This window comes from Lotus japonicus, chromosome 2 (genome assembly GCF_012489685.1).
Source record: "Lotus japonicus ecotype B-129 chromosome 2, LjGifu_v1.2".
Classification (NCBI taxonomy): domain Eukaryota; kingdom Viridiplantae; phylum Streptophyta; class Magnoliopsida; order Fabales; family Fabaceae; genus Lotus; species Lotus japonicus.
This window is the reverse complement of record NC_080042.1, coordinates 49,952,401-49,979,117: the sequence shown is the minus strand read 5'-3', so window position 1 is coordinate 49,979,117 and position 26,717 is coordinate 49,952,401. Positions and strand designations below refer to the sequence as shown.

The 26,717-nt window shown below is 41.5% G+C and overlaps 1 long non-coding RNA gene across 1 annotated transcript; it reads left to right on the top strand.

Annotated features, from left to right (window-relative positions):
* Positions 1–8,145: 8,145 nt before the first annotated feature.
* LOC130738208 (uncharacterized) lies at positions 8,146–9,780 on the top strand. Its single transcript, XR_009019263.1, has 3 exons — positions 8,146–8,247; positions 8,486–8,545; positions 9,308–9,780. It is a non-coding gene; the product is annotated as an uncharacterized LOC130738208 (long non-coding RNA).
* The last annotated feature ends 16,937 nt before the right edge of the window (positions 9,781–26,717 follow it).

Sequence of the window (26,717 nt, the reverse complement as noted above, 5' to 3'; positions counted from 1 at the left end):
CCAACAAGCAACTCTCCAAGCAAATGAATGAGATTCAAAATCAAATGAAGACTACCAAGATTGGTGGTCGAGTTGCCAAATTGGAGTGTGTGACTTGTGGAGGACCACATGAAAGCGAAGAATGCACAGAGACTAGACCGGAGGAGGAAGTGAAGGCCATGGGTCAAGCTCGGAATGACCCATTTTCAAATACTTACAATCCAGGATGGAGGAATTGTTGGTCAATTCGCAAGTGTACGAATACCTCCGGGTTTTAAAATATCGAACCACAGGGATTGTGAGTGAGAATTGTTGATTTAAGCCTAAAGTTTGCAAGTTCTTAAAACAGTAAAATTCAGAAATTGGTTTTGGTTGATTGTAACTAAGGTTTTGCAAAAGAGCAATGTTGATAAAGTTTGTGAAAATCAATTGATAGAAAATTGCCTTGGGTTGTTGATCATCTAATCCACTTTAGTTCACCTATCCTATGCATGTGAAACCTTGATTTATCTCTTGTTGCTATAGCCTATGTACTTACTAGTTGATTCCTCACAAAAGTAATTCTCTCAAACTGAAAGATAAGCCCAATTCCTAGTGTACTTAAACATGCATAAGAGGTAAATAAGCATGTATATTCAGGCCAACAAAACCCTACCCTCACTCTATGCCTAGAAGCAAGTATAGAAGGATCTATTTCAATTCATGTCCCTAAATCATAACAAACTTCCATTTGATTATAATCTAGCCTATAGCAAAGGTGCACCAAAGCTAAGCATGCAATAAGGAATTGAAATACAAGATTAAATCAAGAACTCATGCATAGAGAGAGGATTTAACAAACTAAAATTTCATAGAATCTCTTAACCCAAAGCAAAAAGGAACTAGCCACTCATGGCTAGTGAATTCATAAAGAAAATGTAAAGAAAACCTGAGAAAAAATACAAGTTGGAAGCCTCCCTTGGCCCCAAAGTTCTCCTCAGCTCTCACACTTGATAAAAAATGAGTAAAAATGTCCAAATGTATCAAAGAAATTGGCCTAAGCCTTATTTATAGGCAAAATAAACGAGGCTGGGCGCTCAGGCGCCAATTCAGAGCGCCTGAGCGCCAATTGCATGTTAAAAAACATGCTTCTGGACCTAATTGGCGCCTAGGCACCCATTCCTAGCGCCTAGGCACTTAAGCTCGCCTGAAAAGGACTTTTTGGCTTCTGAAACTCCTCTTTTCAATCCTCTTTAAGTTCTCCTTCAATTCCATGCACTCTTGGCCTTCTTTCTCCTTCAGTTTCTGCTCTCCAAACCTAACCAACAAGTCAAGGAAGATTCTAGAAGCTCAAAGAGCTCATTAGCACAAGAGGTCCTTCATAAAATACAACAAAACCATGCAAGTCCTAAACTTAACTTAAAATGCAAGAAAACTCCCTATAAAACTACTAAATTACCAAAACAAAATAAAGACTCAAGAAAAGATAAAAATGCATGAGAATGCATGAAACATTACATGAGACTCAACAAAAAGACTCAAAACAAACAAAGAAATGACCCTAAAAACACTACTAAAATAGGGTCATCAGGAATCACCCTAATTTTTCTTGGAGGCAAGGTAATAGTGGGCAAGGAAATGGCTTTCAAAGGCAATTTCCTAGCCAAGGATTCTAAGGCCAAAGCTCAAGACAACCTCAAGAGCGAGGAGAAGGTGAAGGTAGTGGTTCCAAGAAGAGCTTAGCAGAGTTGGTGGAAACTTTCATCAACCGGATGGAGAATAATTACAAGAATCAAGAGGCGGCTATCAAGAATCTTGAGAATCAGTTTGGCCAGCTTGCCAAGCAAATAGCCGAGAGACCTCAAGGTAAGTTTCCCTCCGACACTATTCCCAATCCTAAGCAAGAAAATGCCTCTGTTGTAGCCACTAGAAGTGGGAGAGTGATGAATGAATTGAAGAAAAAAACAGAGGGAGAAAAGAGAGAGAAGATAGTGGGAGGAGAAGTAGTTGTGCCTATTAAGGTGAGAGAGGAAGTTGATCTTACTCCTAAAACTAGCAAGGTTCTGTTCCCTAAAGCATTGGCTAAGAAGAGCTTAGATAAGAAGTTTTCAAAATTTGTTGATGTTTTCAGAAAGCTCCACATTAGTATTCCTTTCGCCGATGCTTTGGAACAAATGCCTATATATGCTAAGTTTATGAAGGATATTTTGCATAAGAGAAGAAGGTTGAAGGGGGTAGATGAGACGGTGTTGATGACGGAGGAATGTAGTGCCATTTTGCAGCGGAAGATGCCAAAGAAAAGAAGGGACCCCGGAAGTTTCACAATTCCGGTGGAAATTGAAGGCATGGCGGATGTGGAAGCCTTGTGTGATCTAGGAGCAAGCATCAATTTGATGTCGCTCACCATGTTTGAGAGGCTGAACCTAGGTGAGGTTACCCCAACCATGCTATCCTTGCAAATGGCGGATCGATCCCTCAAGACTCCTTACGAGATTGTGGAGGATGTCATGGTGAGGGTAGACAAGTATGTGTTCCCCGTGGATTTTGTTGTGCTTGATATGGAGGAGGATGAGAAGATTCCTCTCATTCTTGGTCGACCTTTCTTAGCTACTGGTAGAGCTAAGATTGACGTTGACAAGGGTCACCTCATTCTCCGTGTTGGTAAGGAAAAGGTACGGTTTTCTGTTTTTAATCCTATGATTGAGACTAACCATGATAACAATTTTGTTTATGATGTGATTAGAAGAAAATCGAAAGTTCCGAAAGAGTCCCCCAAGGCTAATGAAAAAGTTGATGAGTTCCATCCGGCTCTCATCAAGCTTGTTAGTGGTAACAAGTGTGGGGGGACCAAGTACGAGAACTTACATGCTCACATGGTGAAGTTTACCCAAGCTAGCTTCCTTGCTAAGATTGAGGGTGTTTCAAGTGATGAAGTGAAGATTAAACTCTTCCCTCATTCTTTGACGAGGGAGGCTAGAACTTGGTTTGATGAGCAGAAGGACATAGCCTCATGGGAGGATCTACTTCAAAGATTTTGTGCAAGGTTTCTTCCTTGCACTTGTGGTAAGTTAATCAATGGAAAGGAATTTCCTTCCTAACACCATAGGAAGGAGAGTCCACCTAGGACTATAACTTAGGGCTAAATGGGAGACAACCCATTCTTTTTATTTTTCTCTTTTCTTTTTTTAATTTTGTAGTATTTTAGTTGTTTAATTTCAAAAAAAAAAAAAGTAAATTTTTTTTTGAAAAAATTGGGCTGAGCGCCTAGGCGGCAATTCATGAGCTCCTAGGCACCAATTAGTGGCAGAGGCACTGCCTCTAGAGCTGGCTTGAGCGCCTAAGCGCTCCCCTCGAGCGCTCGAGCGCTCCTGTTCGTGTTTTTGCCCACATTTTGGGTTTTAAAACCCCAACCTTTCATTTTCCCACTCTTAACTCCCTTTCCTTCATAAAAAACGCACCCCGCTCTCTCTATACCCCATTTCTACTTCTCATTTCTCACTTGCATACACTTTGGCTCTCCCATTTGCTTCAAAGTTTTGCATTGCATCAAGCTCATTCCACTTGCACCCACTCACTCTCAAGTCAAGGTAAGTTCCATCTTCCACTTCCCTTCATCATAGTTCATGGGTTTTGCAATGCATGCTTCATTGGGGTTTGGGGTGAGTGATTTGTTGTTTATGCAAGTTGGGTGTGGGTTGTTTATGTTCTTAGTGGGTTGATTTTGTGCTTATTTAGAAAGGGGTTGTGAATTTGTGAGGAATGGGTAGTTAGGATGTTGTGGTTAAGTGTGATTTAGTTGTTGCTTACAAGGTGTTTGTTAGAATGCCTCAATGGGTTCTCTTAGTCGATTTTTGGAAAGTGCTTTAGTGGTGATATTTTCTTCTTTGCCAAAGTCACTAAGAGGCTTGTTGGGTGCTCTTAGGAAGTTTAATTTTTATTTTTGTACAAAGTTTCTTCTTTCATTTCTTTTTATTATTGAACTAACATCTCTAACGTTTATGGCTTGTGTATGTGCTAATAATTTTGCAGATGCCTGGAAAAAGATCAAGAACCAACACAAGAGCTGCAGCTTCTTCCTCCACCTCCTGGAGCTTAGATCGCTCCCGCTTCCTATCAGCGATTAAGGAGGAGTTTTACCGATCTCACCTAGCACACAAAGAGTGTGTGAAGGAGCGGGGAGTTCTTTATCGGGAGGGAAGGAGAGACCTCTTGGGCATGCAAGAAGCCATGGAGATTAGGAGGTGGAAGAATTGGGTCAACCCCATTCCGTTTGCCTGTGAGGTCATGGTGAGGGAGTTCTACACGAACACCTACTTTGACAATCAAGAGGACAGGTCCAGGCCACCAGTGAATTCATCTTGGCTCAGGGGAGATGTGATTGATTACAATCCACCAGTCATTCGCAGGCATCTTGGTCTCCTCACGGAGGACCAAGAGAAGGAGTTCTTCCCCGAGAAGGCCACCTATCATGAGCTTTTAAAGGAGAAGTCACCGGAGATCTTAGAGGACATGAAGGCAGTGATTGTTAGGCCTGGGCGGGACTGGGAAGCAGTTGAATTTTTGCAGGATTCCCTCATTGTTTGGGCTGGCTAGAGTTTGGGCTGAATTTTTGCAGGATTCCCTCATTCCTAGCTCTAACAAATCTGAAGTTAGAGAGGTCACAATGGTTGCCATCTACTGCATTGTGAGAGGCCATCCTATGGACGTGGCCAAAATCATTGCTGGTCGGATTTATTCCCTCTACAACGGGAGTAAAGACAAGCATCGGCCCATCTTTCCTCACTTGATTTGCTCTTTGATTCATGTAGTGAGGGACAGAGCTAGGAGGCCAGTCCATGTTATTGAGAAGAGGTTGCCAGTTGCACCTGTACTCAGTAAGGATAGGATCACTCAGCTTTATCAAGAATGCACGGCAAGAATGCCTCAAGAGGAGGAAGAGGAAGAGGATCATGAGGAGCCAGCGGAAGAAGATGAGGAAGGAGAGGAAGAAGAAGATGAGGAAGAAGAAAATGTTGAAGTGGTGAATGAGATAGTTACTCCACCACGTGCTGACCCTTCTCCAGCCTGGATAGAGGCCGCTTTTGTAAGACCTGGATTTACAGAACAAGTTTAATTTCCGACTCACGCGTAGAATCAGTGTAAGCGTGACAGGAGTTCGCTGTTCGAGAAAGATTAATGAAGAAGAAAGTTCAGGAATTGCTGGAGGAATGTTTCATAGTTGTTGTAGGAGTTAGTGCGAGTCGTCTGCACACCTGCCTTATGGCGAGAGTGTCCAGAATAGGCTAATTTCGCTTTTAAAGCTTCGTTTAAGTGAGATTTCAAATCCTTGGGAAAATAAGAAGTTCTCTTTATTTTTCCTTCGACCAGTGTTTCATTTCGGAACCCTGGACTGTACGCACGATAGTATTCACTTCTCGGAAGTCCGACGACGATTATTTCTTTGCTTCAAAACCCTAGATTCAATCACTAGATGAAGACTTTTCTATTCGGAGCTTTTAACGAAGTTTCCGTCCGCGTTGCCAGATTTGTTTCGATGATTCCAATCTTTCTTCAGAACGAAGTTTTGTCGTCTGACCTTCACAGCAAAAAGTCGTTTTTCAGGACAGATTAACTTACACCGCTTTTGGGATTTTGGAGATCATTTTTCACCGATGAATGTGCTGCAAAAATCGGAATCGCGAAATTTTCATTTTCCCGCGATTTCACCTTTCTATAAATAGTTGAAAAATTCAAAATATCTTCTCCATTCCCATGTTGAGGCCGCGAGTTTAAGGGGGGAAGAGGAGAGAAAGTTTTTCGCCGAAACTTGACCGATCTTCGCGCAGTTCGTTCCTACTTCAAGGTATCGAGGTAACTAGCTTGATTCTTACCTCGATCATCGTTTCTACTGCTTTTCTTTAGTCGTTTCTGTGCTCAAAGTTTCGAGCTTTTTGTAAAACTATCCGTTTTTCTTGATTTTTCGCTTGGGGTATCTTCTGTACGTGCCCAAGAGTTTAGAACACTCGCCGATTTTGATCGAGTTGTCAAGGATCTGAAAAACTATTTCAAAACCCTTTTTGCGCACATTTCGAAACTTTATTGTCGAAAAGTCGCAATCCGACTTCGTGCCTTTAGGATTAGTTGCTACAGATGTCGTTAGGAACATTGCTGTCAAATTTGTTTTCCGAAGTGTTAACTTTGAGGTTTTGAGCTTTTATTTTGGACCAAAACGCCCCTGGATAGCCGTATTTCGATCCGATCGTCCGAAAATTTTTCCGACAGTTTCTTTGCCTTAGTTTTACCCTAAAGCTACCTTGTAATCAGATTTGATCGAAGAAAAAGAGCCGGAGCTCTTTTCTCTTTTTGGTCGAGAGCTTAGTCAAGGGGGGGAAGTTTTTCGTTTTCGAAAACTTATCTTTTCGTACTCGATTGTTGTATTCTGAAGCTTTAATGCTTTGTCTATCGTTAATGGTTTGGGGTGTGTGATCGAGCTAATCGATTTTGTTTGGATTTCTGCTTTGTTTTCTCCGAGGTTCAGTTGAAGGAACTTTGGGTTTTACGGAGCAAGTGTGTGAAGGAGATTTAGACCACGAGGCTGGAGCAGCTCGAGGTTAGGGCAACTTACCTTTTAGCTAATATTGCATGATAGGCATCGATAGATTCGACTTATGCTTTACTTTGATATTGAGTATGATGATGAATTAAGGTTATGATGTTTTCCATAACTTATGATATTGAGATGTTATTGGATTGTGCGTTTTGACGCAACTTCGGAGTGGGGAATCATTGAACTGGTTATAGTTGATGTTTCGGGTTGGGGAAACAACCCTAGGCAAGTTCAAACGTGGGGTTTGAGACTTAGCCATTTGTTTGTTACTTGGACTTTCCCCGGGAATTGCTTTTGGTGGGTTTTTGGAAAACTTAGAATGAAATAGATTTTGAAAACTAGAGACTTTGGGAGACTTAGACTTCGAAAATTAAACTCATAACTTGACTAATTCAATTCGAAACATTTTTATTAACGAATAAAACATAGGAAATCTAAAGGGGAAAATGATTGTGAAAGACGGGGAAAAGTCGACTTTTGTTGTGGGTTCGTGAGAATTGCTGGACACCAGGGGGTGAGCCACGGTGACATCAGGTATGAGTTGGTGGACCGTGATTCCCCCACCACTTGGGTGATCGATGTTGCGGGTCACCGAGCGACGTACCGGGGAAGGGTCATGGAGGACCGGACAGACGAGCGTGGACGCTTGACGAGAGGAGTGCTACGACGTAAGGAGTTGAGCTTTGACTTGCCGCCTACAGTTCGCTGTGGACCAGGTACTGGTCGAGGACCACCTGCACCACGTCCGACTTCATCTTCTTCCGATGACGAGGACCCAGCTGAGATCGAGGCTGATGTTGCTACACCTGTTGCACCACCTCCTGCTACTGCCATTGATCCTACCGACGTGGCGTCGTCCTCGAGGCTCGTGCAGCCGAAGAGGGAGTCTGTTGTTCCATTTGCCTCACGTCGTTTTCCTTTTACTCCACCGCGCGGCTACCGTGTGGATCCCCTGGTTCGGGTGGTGGAGGAGGATGTTCTTTGTAAGACCCGGTGATTTATTTATGTTTTGTATTATTGAAGAATAATATAAAGTACGATGTTTTATTCGGTAAGGAGAAATTACTGATAAATTGTTACTATATCGGCTGTATAGTAATTTATTACGTAATTAATTATTACGTAAGGCGCGAGTAGTCGATATGCATGCATGCACATGCATGAAATTCGAGTAGTGCATAAAATATGCATAAAAGGGAATTTTCGAGACTTATATCTATTATATTGGAGGAGGAGATTTACTTATTTATTTGTTAAGTAAATATAAAGTGTTTTGGAGTTTTTATTTAAATAATTTTTTTTAATTGGATTTAATGTTATTTTGGAAATAAGAAAAGAAAAAAAAATTGAAGATATATTTTCTTCTAGGGAGTGGCCGAAACTTTGTTAGGATAATGGTTTGGTTTTTCAAATTTGAAAATTATTTCCATGTGTTTAGTGTTTTAATAATAAAAAAAAAAAAAAATATCCTAACAAACTAGAAGGGGGGGACGGCCAAGGTTGTTAGAGGGAATTTAGGGGAGTTTGTTACTTGCTTAGTGGAAAAGTAATTAATTTGAATAAAAATTAATTAAAATTATATTTTTGCCCTTGAGCTTGGGCTAAAATTAAGGGTTTTATCGTATTTTTACCTCCACATCCTCCACTATAAATAGGAGTCTCTAGTGAAGGGAAAATCACAACTCAGAGCTCTCCAAATTTTTGTGAGTCTCTATCTCTCCCTCTCCAGAGTTCTTCTTGACCTCTATAGGAAATAATTCCTATAGTAACTAAGCTCTGCTTCCTTCGGGAAGTAGTGAACTCAAGTATTTTTTTCTTCTTGTTTACAAGAAGAAGATGAAATATTGTTTGGTTTTTGGGGATGGGGTTCGAATATTTGAAGGGGGGAAATGATGCTCCTTTTTCCTTCAAATTCTAACCCTAGTTTGTTGGTCCGTGCAGGTTCGCGCACGGAAAGGTTAGATCGAACGTACTCGATCTCGCGTGGAAAGCGTAGCCAAGGTGAGGGCACTTTCGTCTAGAGAAGTCTTACTGCTTTCCTGCATGTGAAGTTGTATGCGAGTGTGGTTGATAACATGCTTAGTATTAGTATTCAATATTATGCTAAGTGATGATATGATATATGATTTATTACTAAGTTAATATGATAAATTCTTAGTATGCTATAGAACTAGTTAGTTGATGTATGCTAGTTCAAGTATGCCTTATTTGCTAAGTGAAATTATGCATGATGTTATTTAATTTCAATAACATGAGATAAAATGCCTGTCTATTTACTTGAAGTAGCAACATAAGACTAGGATTTTATGATGTTTACTCGCATGCAAGTAAATTATGATTAGTGGAACATAGGTCTGGTTAGGACTATGAACCATGAGAACAGTGGTTCCGTTAGAGACAAAACGGATAACTTGCACGCGAGGGTGAATGCGGTTTGAACCGTGATGTTATGACTTGTGGGTGTCTGACCCATGGTGTGTTGTGGTCGTTCCAAGGAACGCCATGATGTTGTGAGCTTTGCTCATGGTGTTGTTCGTCTGCTGGACGAATGGTGTTGGATCCATGGTGAAAGGTGGTTGTGTGAAAAGTGAGGACGCATAGACTAACTGAAACTTAGGCTATGTGATTAACCTTTTAGTTATGTTCTGTTGATTAATGATGATATTATATTGTCTATAACATGCTAGAGACTAGAGATATTTGAGAGTCAGAAGTTGACCCTCTCTATTTGCTATTTGTTGTTTGGGCGCTTAACGCCAACAGATGGTGATCCGGAAGGAGCTAGTGGATCAGGACTGGGAGATTTATCTCCATAGTTTTGATGAGGACACGGCCTGGGGTGTCGACTACCGCCAGGAGAAGAACGTGTACGTCGGCGGCGCGACCATCTTCAAAAGAGACCAAGCTGGGCAGATTGTTGAGACTCAGCCTATCAGAGGGAAGATTCGGTTTCCTCACGCACCCTTCCGTTTTGGACTCCCCTTAGGGATGGATTTTCTCAGCGGTTCGGAGTCGGACCCTAGTGAGGGGCCAGGCTACGAGTCAGGCGAGGGGAGCGAGCCTTCAGTGACTTCCGAGTACCGGAATCCGACAGAGGGACTTTTGGTGCCGAAGGAGGAGCCGGTGAGCCCCATTGCACCACCCGAGCAAGAGCTGAATCAGGGACTCATGGATCCCGTACCATTAGGGTTTGGGTGGAGCTTGGAGGCATTGAGGCAGTGGAAACTGGACATGAAAGTTGAGTTTCCGAAGCCAGGAGAGGAGACGCCGGAGCCTTCCAACATGTGGGCCAGAGAAGATGCAGACTGCAACGAGTGGCCTTGATTGGGTTGAGAGCGCTGTTTTATTTTTGGAGCTTTTATTTTACTTTGAAGTACTTGTAGTTGATTTTCAAATGTAAACAATTTTGTCAGATTACTAGGGTGGTTTTGTTTACACACATGGGTGTGGCCACCGTACATTATTTCAGTTATTGGATTTATATCAATCGTTCGTTTTCCTTACTCGCACGTTTGTTTATTTGATTTATATTTAACGCTGAGAACTTTCGTAATAATTGGATCTTTGTCATTTAATGAAGATTAATAAATGGACGGCGAAAATTCTTTGTGAAAATCATGATTTTTGGTTTTTCGTGACGTCCGAGAAATCGGGGCGTTACATTCTTACTGGAGAGGTGGATGTTGAGACGGGCTTGACTAGGACGGTGCGCAGGACAGTTAGGAGGGAGGTCGTGGACTTGGACACCGAGATGATTACGGTGGATTCCGACTCGGACTCCGACAGTAGTGGGGACAGTTACTCGCCGAGCGACGAGGGAGAGGAGGAGAAGCTATGAGCAGGACTGGGAGGGTAGGTTAGGCCGCGTCATGTTTTGTGTACAGCTCTGATTCGTCTTACTTTTGGGACAGGGTAGGTTTCCGATGTGTGGCTTTTTGTGTGGTTCTTTGATGAGGAATCATAGAGAGTCTGTCGGATATAGGGGTCTTTTGTTCAGGCCATTTTGGAGCCGACTTTCTCTTGGATGAATGTACTTTTGTTACTTTTACTTACACTTCTGGATCTGTACATATTTGCCTACGGGCACACTACTTGAAGTCACTGCGAGTGCGCGTGACGTGGGAGTGCAGCTGAGGTTGTACATGTGTATATATTTGTATATCGGTTAGTTTAGTTGTTGGGTTATGTCTTTATTTTCTATCGCTTTATTAAAAGGAATCAAACGAAAAAAAAATTACCTGTTTTCCGCGTAAAGTTTATTTTTGGTTACTAAAGTGACACCTGGAAATCGGGGTGTTACAGCTTTCGGGCGAATGTTTTTGAGGCAAGATCGCCTACACAGGGATCTTGATCTCCATTGGAGGGGAGGTAGCACATCAGACCCGAGGTACAATGGCCCCATTGATTTCAATACCTTGGAGCAGGGGATGATTGATTTGAGCTTGATGCATGATGCCGGTGTTCATCCGGATTATGGTGATGGAAGGGGTGACCATGACCCCATGGAGTGACTATGTTGAGGTATTCCCACTCTTAGTTTAGGTCATGCATCTTTAGCATATTTATCAATTTGTAGAATTTGTTTTTCTTTTTATCATGCATTGTTTAGTTAGTTTTATTTTTCTTGGGTCTTTTATTTCCCTATACTCACATGCTTTTAGCTATAGTTTTGCTTCCCTACTTGTGCTGTTTTTGAAAATGCTTTTGTGAATACTTGTTGTTGTTTTTGGGGATGAGTGATTGCATGTTTGGGGAAGAGAGGAGGAGACTTCGGTCTTCCTAGTGTTTCTTGAGAAAAGAGTCGGTGTGAGTCCATTAAGGGTCTATCTTTGACCCTTCACCATTAAAAATCTCTGGAGGATCCTGACTCACTTACAATTCTTGGTTCTGCGTTGATTTCACTCATAGCATGCTTAATGATTCTTGCAATATTCTTGAGACTTGTAGGATTTCTTGAGATTCTGAATTTGTTGGTTGAACATTACCCCTTAGTTGTCCCATTTGAGCTTAATTGGAGAATTTGTTGTAGCCAAGTGACTGGGACGGATGTTTGGTTGGGATATTGGAGAGTGTTGGTCCTTGTTTCATTTGTATGGAGCTGAAAAAGTGTGAAATAGTCTCTTGCCCCAAGAAAAAACTTATAAAAAAAAAAAAAGAACTCCTAAACAAAAGTTGGAGTTGAAAAAAAAGAAAAAAAAAGGTTTGAAAAAGGCAAGAGACTTGTGAAAAAAAAATGTTTTTTGTGAAAAGCTCCGGGGTTATTAGAAGAGGACCACCCTCAATGTGCTTGAAGCCTAGTTTTTCCTTAGGGACCAACCACCACCATGCTTTACCTAGCCAATGTTTCAACCCTTTTGAAAGTCTCTTGAATATTTGCATGTTTATTCTTTGTTGCTAGGGAGTGAATGACATTCAGGACCTATGAACTTGTTTGTGTGCTCAGTGCACTAAATTGACATCTCATCCTAGGATTTGTAGATCTAAATGCTTCTCATGAATGGACTCTACACTCTACTCTTTTCAAAAGATGCATGAAGTAGGTTGTCGGGTGTAACACCCCGATTGCCAGGTGTCACTTTAGTAACCAAAATAAACTTTACGCGGAAAACAGGTAATTTTTTTTTCTCGTTTGATTCCTTTCAAATAAAAGCAATAGGAAATAAAAACACAACCCAACAACTAAGCTAACCGATATACAAATATATACACATGTACAGCCTCAGCTGCACTCCCATGTCACGCGCACACGCAGTGACTCCAAAGTAGTGTGCCCGTAGGCAAATATATACAGACCCAGAAGTTTAAGTGTGAAAGTTGTAATTACAATCCACTAGTAGAAAGTCGGCTTAAAATGGCCTAAGTAAAGACCCCTATGGTCCGACTGACTCACTGTGATCCCTCAGTAAGAGAACCACACAAAAAGTCATGCGTCGGGAACCTACCATGTCCCAAAAGCAAAACGAATCAGAGCTCTACACAAAACATGACGCCTACCTAAACCTACCCTCCCAGTACCAAGTCCACAGCGAACTGAAGATGGCAAGTTGAAGCTCAGCTCCATGCGTCGTAGAACTCCTTTCGTCAGATGTCCACGCTCGTCAGTCCGGTCCTCCAACTCAAACCTGATCCCCCCCGAGGGAGAGACCATCGAAAACCAGTCGGCCATCGACATCTGGCAGCAGGCCGACCGCCCAAACACAAACATGAAACCAAAGCCAAGGCGCTAGGGTCAACTCACGGAAATAAGTAGATATACACTCAACATGTGATAGGGGGTATAGATATATGTTGATATATACATATATAAACAATCCTAGCATGTTATGGCTCTAACAATGCTTCAATAAACAAACAGCACACAATTCAAGTCAGAATGAATGTATGCGTGAAATGCACAATATGATCCGGATTTGTGACGCGTTCCCGTTCGCCACAAGTGAAGCATTCCCGTTCTTCACTATGGATGAACCATTCCCGTTATTCATCCTTGGTGAACCATTCCCGTTATTCACCGTATGATGAACCATTCCCGTTATTCATCATTAATGCAAGGTGAACCATTCCCGTTATTCACCATGAGATGCACAGGTGAACCATTCCCGTTATTCACCCGATTGATGCAATATGGTTAGCCAAACATCGAATCGTCCTCACCACATAAGTGTTTAGCTCACAACCCAAACTCAAAACAAACCCATGAGTTAGTGTCGGTCAATACAACACAACTCGGAGTAAGTGTCGGTCAATACAACAAACTCCACCAACAAGAATACACAAGGGTCTAGTGTCGGTCAATACAACACAGCCCAAACAACAAGAGCGCTAAGTGTCGGTCAATACAGCACAGCTCCAACAACAAGATAACCCAAGGGATTAGTGTCGGTCAATACAACACAACCCCAACAACAAAACCCAAAATCCAAGCCAGAGTCAGTGTCGGTCAATACAACACGACTCGAACAACACTCCCAAGAGTACTAGAGTACTCGGTGGCTTTCAATCATCACCATAGCTCACCTTAGTGGCTTTCCCGATTCCAAAACCCACAACAAAAGTCGACTTTTCCCCGTCTCTCGTAAATATTTTCCCCTTCAGTTTCCCTATGCTTAAACGTTAATAAAAAAATGATTTCAATTCACATTAGTCAGGTTATGAGTTTTATTTCTCAAAGTCTAAGTTTCCCAAGTCTTTAGTTTTTCAAAGCTCTATCATTCTAAGTTTTCAAAGATCAACCACCCAAAATACATTTTCCGGGGAAATTCTAAGAATTCCAACATATGGCTAAGTCTCAAACCCCACATTTGGACTTGCCTAGGGTTGTTCATCCAACCCGAAATCTCAAAGATCACCAGATCAATGAATCTCCACTCCGAAACTGCGTCAAAACGCACAATCCAACAAAAGCACAACATCACAAGTTATGGAAAAGCATCATAACATCAACTCATCATCATAAACAACATCAGATAAAGCATAAGTCGAATTTATCGACGCCTATCATGCAATCATAGCTAATATAGTAAGTTGCCCTAACCTCTAGCTGATCCAGCTTCGAAATCACAAGCTCCTTCACTCAAGTGCTCTGAACCTTCCAAAGTTCCTTCAACTGAACCTCGGAGAAAACGAAGTAGAATCCAAACAAAATCGATTAGTTCGATCACAATACAACTCATAAACGATAGACAAAGCATTAAAGCTTCAGAATACAACATTCGGATGCGAAAAGACAAGTTTTCGAAAACTAAAACCCCCCCCCTAAAAGGAATAGCTCTCGGCCATTAAGGAAAAAGGGCTCCGGCTCTTTTTTTTCGATCAAATCTGTTTACAAGGTAGTTTTAGGGTAAAACTAAGGCCAAGAAACTGTCAGAACAATTTTCGGACAATCGCCCAGGGGCATTTTGGTCCAAAATAAAGGCTCAAAACTTCAAAGTTATCAGTTCTGGAAACAAATTTGACAGCAATGATCCTCACGACATCCGAGACAACAAATCCTAAAGGCACGAAGTCAGATTACGTCTTTTCGACAATAAAGTTTCGAAATGTGAGACAAAAAGGGTTTTGAATCAGTTTTTCAGATCCTTGACAACTGGATCACAATCAGCGATTACTGACAGAGGTTTTAGGCTCTTGGGAACCTAGGGAACAAACCCCAACCAAGAAATCTAAGAAATCGGACAATTTTAGAAAAAGCTCAAAACTGTGAGCACAGAAACGACTTTAGAAACGCAACACAAACAGTAATCAGAGGTAGGAATCATGCTAGTTACCTCAATACCTAGAAGTAGGGACGAACTGCACGAAGATTGGTTGAGTTTTCGCGAAAAACTTCTTCTCCCTCACCCCCTTGAAACTCGCGGCCTAGAAGGAAAGAAATGGAGAGATTTTTGCTTTTTCGCCTATTTATAGGTGGGTGAAATCGCGGGAAAATGAAAATTTCGCGATTCCGATTTTTGCAGCACGTTCACCGAGGAATTCTAAGAGAGATTCTGGCGTCAGAATTCCAGAACTCAAAACAAATATCTATGATTTGGGAAAAACGATATCTAAAATCCCAAAAGCGGTGTAAGTTAGTCTGTCCCGAAAAACTACTTTTTACTGTGATGCTCAGACGACAAAACTTCCTTCTGAAGAAAGATTGGAAATGTCGAAACAAATCTGGCAACGCAGACGGAAACTTCGTTAGAAGTCCCGAATAGAAAAAGTCTTCATCCATTGCTCGAAACTAAGGTTTCGAAGCAAAGAAATTAGCGTCGGCGGACTTCCGAAAAGTAAATACTATCGTGCGTACAGTCCAGAGTTCCGAAATGAAACGCTGGTCGAAGGAAAAATAAAGAGAATCTTTAAATTTCCCAAGAATTCGAAATCTCACTTAAAACGTTGCTCTAAGAGCGAAATAGCCTATTCTGGACACGCTCGCCATAAGGCAGGTGTGTAGACGACTCGCACTAACTCCGAAAGCAACTACGCAACATTCCTCAAGCAATTCCTAAACTTTCTTCTTCATTAACCTTTCTCAAATATCAAATTCCTGTCACGCTTACACTGATTCTACGCGTGAGTCGGAACTTAACTTGTTCTGAAAATCCAGGTCTTACAATACTCCCCTCCAAAAAGAAAGTTTCGTCCTCGAAACTCAGAGTTCTGCGAAAAGTCCGGAATACAGATCCTCGATCTTATCTTCCAATTCTCATGTAGTATTGCCTGTGTCATTGTTCCTCATAACCTTTACTTAAGCAATATGTTCTCCCCTTGACTGTTCCCCTCTTCTATCCCCACTGCTAACTGTCGGCGCCTCAAAAGACAAACCATCATTCAACTTCATGTCGTCTGGCTCGATCACTTGCGTCGGATCTCTGCTTGAAATGATACCGGTTGGCACTCCGTGCAGTCGCACGATCTTAGCCACTTGCTTCTTTACTTTCGGTCGTCCGAAATTCTTCTTAAACTCGGTGCCTCTCTGTCATCCCAAAGTAAATACTCAACTCGTCCTCGTGATCTTCATCTACAGTCCAAAACTCCACTTGTCCGTTCGATAACTCCTAGATGAAATATTGCGTTGGAATCTAATAATCCATCAACGTCACACCCAACTCCGTAACTATCATCACTCGCACCATGAAATCAAACTTCTACTTAGTCACCATTCGAATTAAACCTCGACTTATGTCCTTATTTCTTGTCCTTCACTAATCTTATCCCCTTCAACATCAATTTATCAACAACTTATAAGATAATCCTCCTCTTAATATCTAACAATCCATTATTATCGTCTTCTTCCTCAAAACTTTCCTCACTCCAACCAATTTACACTTACTGAAATCTCTAACACTTTGCACAAATCGAGACTTATCCTCTAGAAGATTACATCAGAACTATACCTCAAGGGTCTTAACTAGTCATTTTATCATCCGATCCTTCAACCTTCTGAGATTTAACTACTATCGTAACCTCTAACAACACTAAATCTCTTACGTGTACATGAATCTCAGCCCACTAGGTCAGCCTTAGCCCTAGGATTCTCATTCAACTTTAGTAAAATTCACTTGTTAACCGTAATATGCATCATCAAAATCCATGACAAGGTTCCATTCACTCTTAGACTCTACGGAACTTGTCCAAATATAAAAACCTCAAGTACTCATCTTAATACTAATACCTTTCTTTCTATAACTTGATCATCCTCCAATCAATCCAATACTTAGTCTCTCGATCAAAACCTGACAAGACTTCATGTCTCACGCGTTTGGGATAAAATCAATTGGCTTAAAATCTAAACCTTCACTAAGTTTGGACCACCAATATCCTTTAACTCTCCAACACTTCTTAAATGAATATTTATTTCTTAAAACGACAACTCCTTCACTTACCCAAACGACCTGATAAGTGTCGTCATGCTTCCACACTCACCACTTGATCCTGATATCCATAATCATAACTTATTATGCTAACATCATTCAAATCTTATCACATGTCATTATGTCCGCAACCTTATAATCAACATCAATCGATCACCGACCTTAACACTCCACACAACCCAGAATTCCTTTACTTCAAGATCTCTCTTATACTACACCTCAATGGTCTTAACCCGAAACTCACCTTCAGGTCTTCAATCTTCTAAGATTCAACTCCTATTGTCACACCTACAACCATAAGATCTCCTACTCATACGCGATTCCCGCCTCTCAAGATCAATCTTAACCCTAAGATTTCAATCCAAGTTAGTAAATCTCACTTAGTAATCTTATCATATTTCTTTGGAATCCATATCAACAACCTCAAGTATTCAACTTATGCTAAAACTTTCTTCTTCCAACTTAATCATTAATTCAACACTCTTCAAATGAAAATTCATCTCTTAAGACTATAATGTCTCCACATATTAATCAAACGCTTAGCAAGACTTATTCCTCGAACTCGACTATAACAATCTAGTTCAGAGTTAATTCTTCTCAATCTTGCTACCATCAAGCTATCATATAAAACCTGATTAAATCCAACTTATTTAGTCTTTAACAATTCCCCTCAGCAATCACATAACCTATGACTTCATAACTTCCGAGAAACTACTTAATACTTTTCCAGCACTAAATCTCTTGACTTGGTCTACCTCTACTTGGAGTAATCACACGAACTAACCAATCAATGTCTATACGACACTCATCGACTTCCACAGATTTAAATCTTAATCTTTTACAATCAAATGCTTAACACGAACTTTCCTCCCAAATCCGACTAATCCTCAATCAATTCAAATTCATCTTACAAATCCTTCTATCAAGGTCCATTACCAGCTGTGATTCCGAATATCACCCCCTCAATATTAGGTTGATCAGGCCTAATACATCGAAGGTGGAAATTTAGAAAAACCCACTGGAACAGTCAATGAGTTCCTATCCTCCAGTAACCGCAAATATCGTGATACTAAATCCTTTAATGATCCCGCTACGGAACTACACACCCTCAACATGACACGTATACTACCCATACGAAATCTCCCTAAGATTCGTTCTTCAGCTACTAGCTTCCTCATAATCGCATCGATGGAAGACTACTTTCTAGACTTAGTGTGCTATTCCCAACCTCGTGTAACTTCTATAGTTAAAACACGAGCAACTTGGAATAAGGTCCTACTAGGAATAATAATCATAAGATCATAGTCTAAGTAGCAAATACAAGTTAGACGCGTCACACTCGCTTTGAAGATAAAAGAGTAAGTTATTCTAGAATACGAGAACAGTTAAAATATTACCATCGTTCCCACGTTCCTCCTCGTTTAACTCCTCAGCTCTTGCAACCTCCTTGGTGTGAATCCTTCCCTCTGTAGCAAGTCGTTTTCCTTTCCCAACATTCCCTGATGATTCGCCCTTGGGTGCCTTACAATCTCTGGAGAAATGTCCCGGTTGGTTGCAATTAAAGCATAGTTTTCCCTTGATCTTGCACTTACTGGCATAGTGCCCGCTTTCCCCACAGTTGAAACATAGAGATCCCCCGTCTGGACACTTGTTACTATAGTGCCCCACTTTCCTGCACCGGTAACACGTCACTGTTTTTCCCGAAATCTTGTTTCCTGTCCCTCCGGTAGCATCATTCCCTTTCATCTTACTGTCAGACGTTCCCTCCTGAAGTGTCTTGCAGTTCACAGCTAGATGCCCCTCTCGGTTACACTTGAAGCATCTCCGTCCAATCACTGAGCACTTATTAGCAAAATGCCCAAACTTTCTGCAACGAAAACATGTCACACCTTTATCACCAACTGGCTTCCCTCCAGTATCAGCAGTCGTTGGTTTGTACGCTCATGAGATGAGATTTCTTCCCTCGGAACGCTGATATGGTCCCCACCGATGGTAGCTCTCCCTTCCGTTGTAGCCTTGGGAACCTGACCTCATTGGTCCCCCAGCTCCTGTTCGGTTCATTCCTCTTTGTTGATACATTGCCGTCGCCATCAGTCGTTGGTGATGCTCACGTGCAGCCTCTTCAGCGCGCATATAAGCGTCTTCCGCAGCCTGGTTCATCATTGTCTCGATCAGTGTAGCTATTGCCTTCGCCATCCGGTTAAGGTCCACCATCCTCTGTCTCATCAAACGTCCAATTAGTACTAACCATATGGTAGCAGTAGACAAACCACTCAATCCGATTAAGTAGTAACGCAAACAATTAGAGCGAAAATCGCTCTGCAGACAATCAATTTTCACTCCTTGCAGAGTCACACAACCTAGCACAGAAGACCTATTCCCCAAAGACTCCTAAAAGACTTGACTAAGCTCTGATACCACAATGTAACACCCCGATTTCCAGGTGTCACTTTAGTAACCAAAATAAACTTTACGCGGAAAACAGGTAATTTTTTTTTTCTCGTTTGATTCCTTTCAAATAAAAGCAATAGGAAATAAAAACACAACCCAACAACTAAGCTAACCGATATACAAATATATACACATGTACAGCCTCAGCTGCACTCCCATGTCACGCGCACACGCAGTGACTCCAAAGTTGTGTGCCCGTAGGCAAATATATACAGACCCAGAAGTTTAAGTGTAAAAGTTGTAATTACAATCCACTAGTAGAAAGTCGGCCTCAAAATGGCCTAAGCAAAGACCCCTATGGTCCGACTGACTCACTGTGATCCCTCAGTAAGAGAACCACACAAAAAGTCATGCGTCGGGAACCTACCATGTCCCAAATGCAAAACGAATCAGAGCTCTACACAAAACATGACGCCTGCCTAAACCTACCCTCCCAGTACCAAGTCCACTGCGAACTGAAGTTGGCAAGTTGAAGCTCAGCTCCATGCGTCGTAGAACTCCTTTCGTCAGATGTCCAGGCTCGTCAGTCCGGTCCTCCAACTCAAACCTGATCCCCCCCGAGGGAGAGACCATCGAAAACCAGTCGGCCATCGACATCTGGCAGCAGGCCGACCGCCCAAACACAAACATGAAACCAAAGCCAAGGCGCTAGGGTCAACTCACGGAAATAAGTAGATATACACTCAACATGTGATAGGGGGTATAGATATATGTTGATATATACATATATAAACAATCCTAGCATGTTATGGCTCTAACAATGCTTCAATAAACAAACAGCACACAATTCAAGTCAGAATGAATGTATGCGTGAAATGCACAATATGATCCGGATTTGTGACGCGTTCCCGTTCGCCACAAGTGAAGCATTCCCGTTCTTCACTATGGATGAACCATTCCCGTTATTCATCCTGGATGAACCATTCCCGTTATTCATCCTTTGTGAACCATTCCCGTTATTCACCGTACGATGAACCATTCCCGTTATTCATCATTAATGCAAGGTGAACCATTTTTGTTATTCACCATGAGATGCACAGGTGAACCATTCCCGTTATTCACCCGATTGATGCAATATGGTTAGCCAAACATCAAATCGTCCTCACCACATAAGTGTTTAGCTCACAACCCAAACTCAAAACAAACCCATGAGTTAGTGTCGGTCAATACAACACAACTCGGAGTAAGTGTCGGTCAATACAACCCAACTCCACCAACAAGAATACACAAGGGTCTAGTGTTGGTCAATACAACACAGCCCAAACAACAAGAGCGCTAAGTGTCGGTCAATACAACACAGCTCCAACAACAAGATAACCCAAGGGATTAGTGTCGGTCAATACAACACAACCCCAACAACAAAACCCAAAATCAAAGCCAGAGTCAGTGTCGGTCAATACAACACGACTCGAACAACACTCCCAAGAGTACTAGAGTACTCAGTGACTTTCAATCATCACCATAGCTCACCTTAGTGGCTTTCCCGATTCCAAAACCCACAACAAAAGTCGACTTTTCCCCGTCTCTCGTAAATATTTTCCCCTTCAGTTTCCCTATGCTTAAACGTTAATAAAAAAAATGATTTCAATTCACATTAGGCAGGTTATGAGTTTTATTTCTCAAAGTCTAAGTTTCCCAAGTCTTTAGTTTTTCAAAGCCTTATCATTCTAAGTTTTCAAAGATCAACCACCCAAAGTACATTTTCTGGGGAAAGTCTAAGAATTCCAACATATGGCTAAGTCTCAAACCCCACATTTGGACTTGCCTAGGGTTGTTCATCCAACCCGAAATCTCAAAGATCACCAGATCAATGAATCTCCACTCCGAAACTGCGTCAAAACGCACAATCCAACAAAAGCACAACATCACAAGTTATGGAAAAGCATCATAACATCAACTCATCATCATAAACAACATCAGATAAAGCATAAGTCGAATTTATCGATGCCTATCATGCAATCATAGCTAATATAGTAAGTTTCCCTAACCTCGAGCTGATCCAGCTTCGAAATCACAAGCTCCTTCACTCAAGTGCTCTGAACCTTCCAAAGTTCCTTCAACTGAACCTCGGAGAAAACGAAGCAGAATCCAAACAAAATCGATTAGTTCGATCACAATACAACTCATAAACGATAGACAAAGCATTAAAGCTTCAGAATACAACATTCGGATGCGAAAAGACAAGTTTTCGAAAACGAAAATTCCCCCCCTAAAGGAATAGCTCTCGGCCATTAAGGAAAGAGGGCTCCGGCTCTTTTTTTCGATCAAATCTGTTTACAAGGTAGTTTTAGGGTAAAAATAAGGCAAAGAAACTGTCAGAACAATTTTCGGACAATCGGGTCGAAATACGGCTGCCCAGGGGCATTTTGGTCCAAAATAAAGGCTCAAAACTTCAAAGTTATCAGTTCTGAAAACAAATTTGACAGCAATGATCCTCACGACATCCGTGACAACAAATCCTAAAGGCATGAATTCAGATTACGTCTTTTCGACAATAAAGTTTCGAAATGTGAGACAAAAAGGGTTTTGAATCAGTTTTTCAGATCTTTGACAACTGGATCACAATCAGCGACTACTGACAGAGGTTTTAGGCTCTTGGGAACCTAGGGAACAAACCCCAACCAAGAAATCTAAGAAATCGGACAATTTTAGAAAAAGCTCAAAACTGTGAGCACAGAAACGGCTTCAGAAACGCAACAGAAACAACAATCAGAGGTAGGAATCATGCTAGTTACCTCAATACCTAGATGTAGGGACAAACTGCACGAAGATTGGTCGAGTTTTCGCGAAAAACTTCTTCTCCCTCACCCCCTTGAAACTCGCGGCCTAGAAGGAAAGAAATGGAGAGATTTTTGCTTTTTCGCCTATTTATAGGCGGGTGAAATCGCGGGAAAATGAAAATTTCGCGATTCCGATTTTTGCAGCACGTTCACCGAGGAATTCTAAGAGAGATTCTGGCGTCAGAATTCCAGAACTCAAAACAAATATCTATGATTTGGGAAAAACGATATCTAAAATCCCAAAAGTGTTGTAAGTTAGTGTGTCCCGAAAAACTACTTTTTGCTGTGATGCTCAGACGACAAAACTTCCTTCTGAAGAGAGATTGGAAATGTCGAAACAAATCTGGAAATGCGGACGGAAACTTTGTTAGAAGTCCTGAATAGAAAAAAGTCTTCATCCATTGCTCGAAACTAAGGTTTCGAAGCAAAGAAATTAGCGTCGGCGGACTTCCGAAAAGTAAATACTATCGTGCGTACAGTCCAGAGTTCCGAAATGAAACGCTGGTCGAAGGAAAAATAAAGAGAATCTTTAAATTTCCCATGAATTCGAAATCTCACTTAAAACGTTGCTCTAAGAGCGAAATAGCCTATTCTGGACACGCTCGCCATAAGGCAGGTGTGCAGACGACTCGCACTAACTCCGAAAGCAACTACGCAACATTCCTCAAGCAATTCTTGAACTTTCTTCTTCATTAACCTTTCTCAAATATCAAATTCCTGTTACGCTTACACTGATTCTACGCGTGAGTCGGAGCTTAACTTGTTCTGAAAATCCAGGTCTTACATCGGGTCCTTCTCTTGGAACTAGCTGTGATTCCTTTGTCCCCCTGTTTTTCTTGTAGTATTCCTTGTTGAGAGCACTTGTTTGGGAGCATTTCTTGCGCTTGAGGGCAAGCGAGTGTTATTTATGCTCGAGGGCGAGCTGTTGTTGAGTATAGTGGTGTGATGACTCTATTTTAGTAGTGTTTTTAGGGTCATTTCTTTCTTTGTTTTAAGTCTTTTTGTTGAGTCTAATGTAGTGTTTCATGCATTATCATGCATTTTTATCTTTTCTTGAGTCTTTGTTTTGTTTTGGTAATTTTGTAGTTTTATAGGGACTTTTCTTGCATTTTAAGTAAGTTTAGGACTTGCATGGTTTTGCTGTGTTAAATGAAGGACCTCTTGTGCTAATGAGCTCTTTGAGCTTCTAGATTCTTCCTTGACTTGTTGGTTAGGTTTGGAGAGAAGAAACTGAAGGTAATAGAAGGCCAAGAAGCATGGAATTGAAGGAGGACTTAAAGAGGATTGAAGGAGGAGTTACAGAAGCCAAAAAGTCTTTTCCAAGCGAGCTTGAGCGCCTAGGCGCTGGGAATTGGCGCCTAGGCGCCAATTAGCTCCAGAGAGCATGTTTTGGGCATGCAATTGGCGCTCAGGCGTTCTGAATTGGCGCCTGAGCGCCCGGACTCGTATTTTTTGTGTATAAATAAGGCTTAGGCCAATTTCTTTGGGGAGTGAGACATTTTACTCATTTTTGGATCAAGTTTGAGAGCTGAGGAGAACTTTGGGGCCAAGGGAGGCTTCCAACTTGTATTTTTTCTCAGGTTTTCATTACACTTTCTACATGAACTCACTAGCCATGAGTGACTAGTTTCCTTCTTTGCTTTGGGTTAAGAGATTCTATGAAGTTTTAGTTTGTTAAATCCTATCTCTATGCATGAGTTCTTGATTTAATCTTGTATTTCATTTCCTTTATGCATGTTTAGCTTTGGTGCACCTTTGCTATAGGATAGATTATAATAAAATGGAAGTTCGTTATGATTTAGGGACATGAATTGAAATAGATCCTTCTATACTTGCTTCTAGGCATAGAGTGAGGGGAGGGTTTTGTTGGCCTGAATATACATGCTTATTAACCTCTTATGAATGTTTAAGTACACAAGGAATTGGGCTTAACTTTCAGTTTGAGAGAATTACTTTTGTGAGGAATCAACTAGTAAGTACATAGGCTATAGCAACAAGAGATAAATCAAGATGTCGCATGCATAGGATAGGTGGACTAAAGTGGATTAGATGATCAACAACCCAAGGCAATTTTCTATCAATTGTTATTTGCAACATTTTCATCATTGCTCTTTTGCAAAACTTTTGTCACTAACAACCAAAACCAATTTCTGAATTTTATCGCTTTAGAAACTTGCAAACTTTAGGCTTAAATCAACAATTCTCACTCACAATCCCTGTGGTTCGATATTTTAAAACCCGGAGGTATTCGTACACTTGCGAATTGACCAACGGGTCAATTTCTCTGCTTCTGGGTCCTGACACAATCAGGGGCTACAAATTTCAGATTAGCGACTCCAAGTCAAGGGCAGTCAAGGATAAAATCAATTCGGTGCTGTACGCAAATTGGCAACCTGGGAAATCTGAGTCCAAGACTAGAAAGCTTCATCCTGACCTAAGGATCTGGCACAAAATCATTCTGAACTTTTTCAATCCCAGACCCACTGGAAGCTCTCCAGACTACATCAGCTTCAATCAGAAGGTGATGCTTTACTTCATCAAAACTAAACAGAAGGTCTGTCTTCCTTACTTCTTGTTCACCTACTTGAAGGACTGCATCAGAAGGTCAAGAACAACTGCTGCTGTGACCAAAAACACAATCAGATACATTCCGTTTGGTAGGCTGTTATCTGACATCTTCATTGAAAGCAAGTTGGTCAAGGACTTGATTGAAACTGGATGCACTGAAGACTTGTCCACTCTCGCTGGAGATGCATTTTCTCCAACAACTTTGAAGAGGATGGGCTTGATAGAAAAGAAAGTTGAGGCTGACTCTGTCATCACAACAGATGAGATTAAGGAAAGAAGAGTTCCTCTAAATGATTATCCTCTCTGGTCCAAGGCTGATGATCTAGAGGCAATAATGTTCTACATCGAGGATCTGAAGAGACATGGATTTGAGATTGATGTAGATGAGTTCTTCAGAAAACTTCCAGAAGCTCCTGACTATGAATCACCAAAGAAGAAGAAGACAAAGAGGAAGAAAGAGGACTCTACTGCTGCAAAGGATGACTCAGAGGATGGTGATGATGATGAGCAACCACCTCAGAAGAAGAAGAAAAAGGTCAGAATTGCTACAAGGGTTGTCCAGCAGGAAACTTCTCAAGCACCAAGGACTACCAGAGTTACAAGATCGTATGTTAGGAACTCAAGTAAGTTTGTAGTTCTTACTGATGATGATGAATTTGATGTTGTTGATGCTGTGTCTACCCCCATTCCAACTCTAGCTTTACCTTCTCCTCTTCTCAACCAACGTCTCTCATCCAACCAACCACCACTACCACCACTACTTTTTCATCACCACCTAGGACCTCATTAGTCCAACCTTCCATTGAAAATGAACCTCTGTGGCAAATGATTCAAAATCCACAACCCTCTGAACCTACCTCACCTATTCGACTTCCATATCCTCACCAAACCTCTGAACAACAACAAAAATCTGAACAACAACCACAACCCTCTGAACATTCGGAACAAGAAACTCCTTCTCCCACTCCATCTATACCTTTCGTTACCAACACTGCAGTTTCCTCACCATCCAACAACTCTGAATCTGGTCGCAAATTCTTTCGATTTGCGAGTGGTATGACCTCAGATCTTCCTGAGAATATCATTAGAGCTCCCAATCCAAACCGCTATTCAGGACCAAAACCAGAACCTCTGGTCGCTCCTGACCTTGCATTTGATGTGATCCCTCTGAACTCGGCACCCCCTCCTCCAAAGGAAATAAAGTATTCTAAAATGTCTCTCTCCAACTACTCTTCAGTCAACTCTGAAGACTTTGAGTTTCCAAACCCTAATGCTGGCACCTTTAATCCAACTCCAGATCCCAATACCTCTGCTCTTATGGCTATGGAAGTTGCCTCTCGTCAAGTAGTCTATGAAACCCAAACTACTTCTGAAGCTACCAACTGCAGTCTTCCTCCTCCACCACCTGAAGCTAATCTTTCCATCATTCCCTACACCTACCCTAAACCAGACACATTGCTTGATTGCATTACTTTGTTCAATGATCAAGCATCAACTCGGATTCGCAACCTATATGGTTGCACTGATCATAGTGAGAAACCACATATAGTTGCTGACGATTGGGGACGTCTGTGCACTTGGATGCATGGCAAGATTGATGAGATTCTGGAAATTTATACTGAAGAAAGAGAGGAACGAATTGAAGCTGCCAGACAAAGGTTCGAAGCTAGAAACAGAAGGAGAGAAGCTCTGCATGAAAGGCGCTTAAGGGAAAAGCTCTGGAATATTATGGAAGAAGCAAGAAGGAAGAAAGAGCAAGAAGAAGCTGCTGCAAGGTTTGAAGCTGCTCAACTTGAGTCTGCTAGGTTATATGCTCTTGAACAAGCTGCAAAATTAGAAGCGAGGCTGCTGCCCTTAAAGCTCAAGTCCTTGCTGTTGTTCCTGTTACTGACATCGCCTTAACCTCTGCACAAGCCCCTCATTCTACACCAGGCTCTGAGATACCGTCATCTGATCAAGTTGTTCCGTCTGCTCCCAATTAGTCTAATTCCATTCAGGTCAGACTTGACTCTGTTGAGA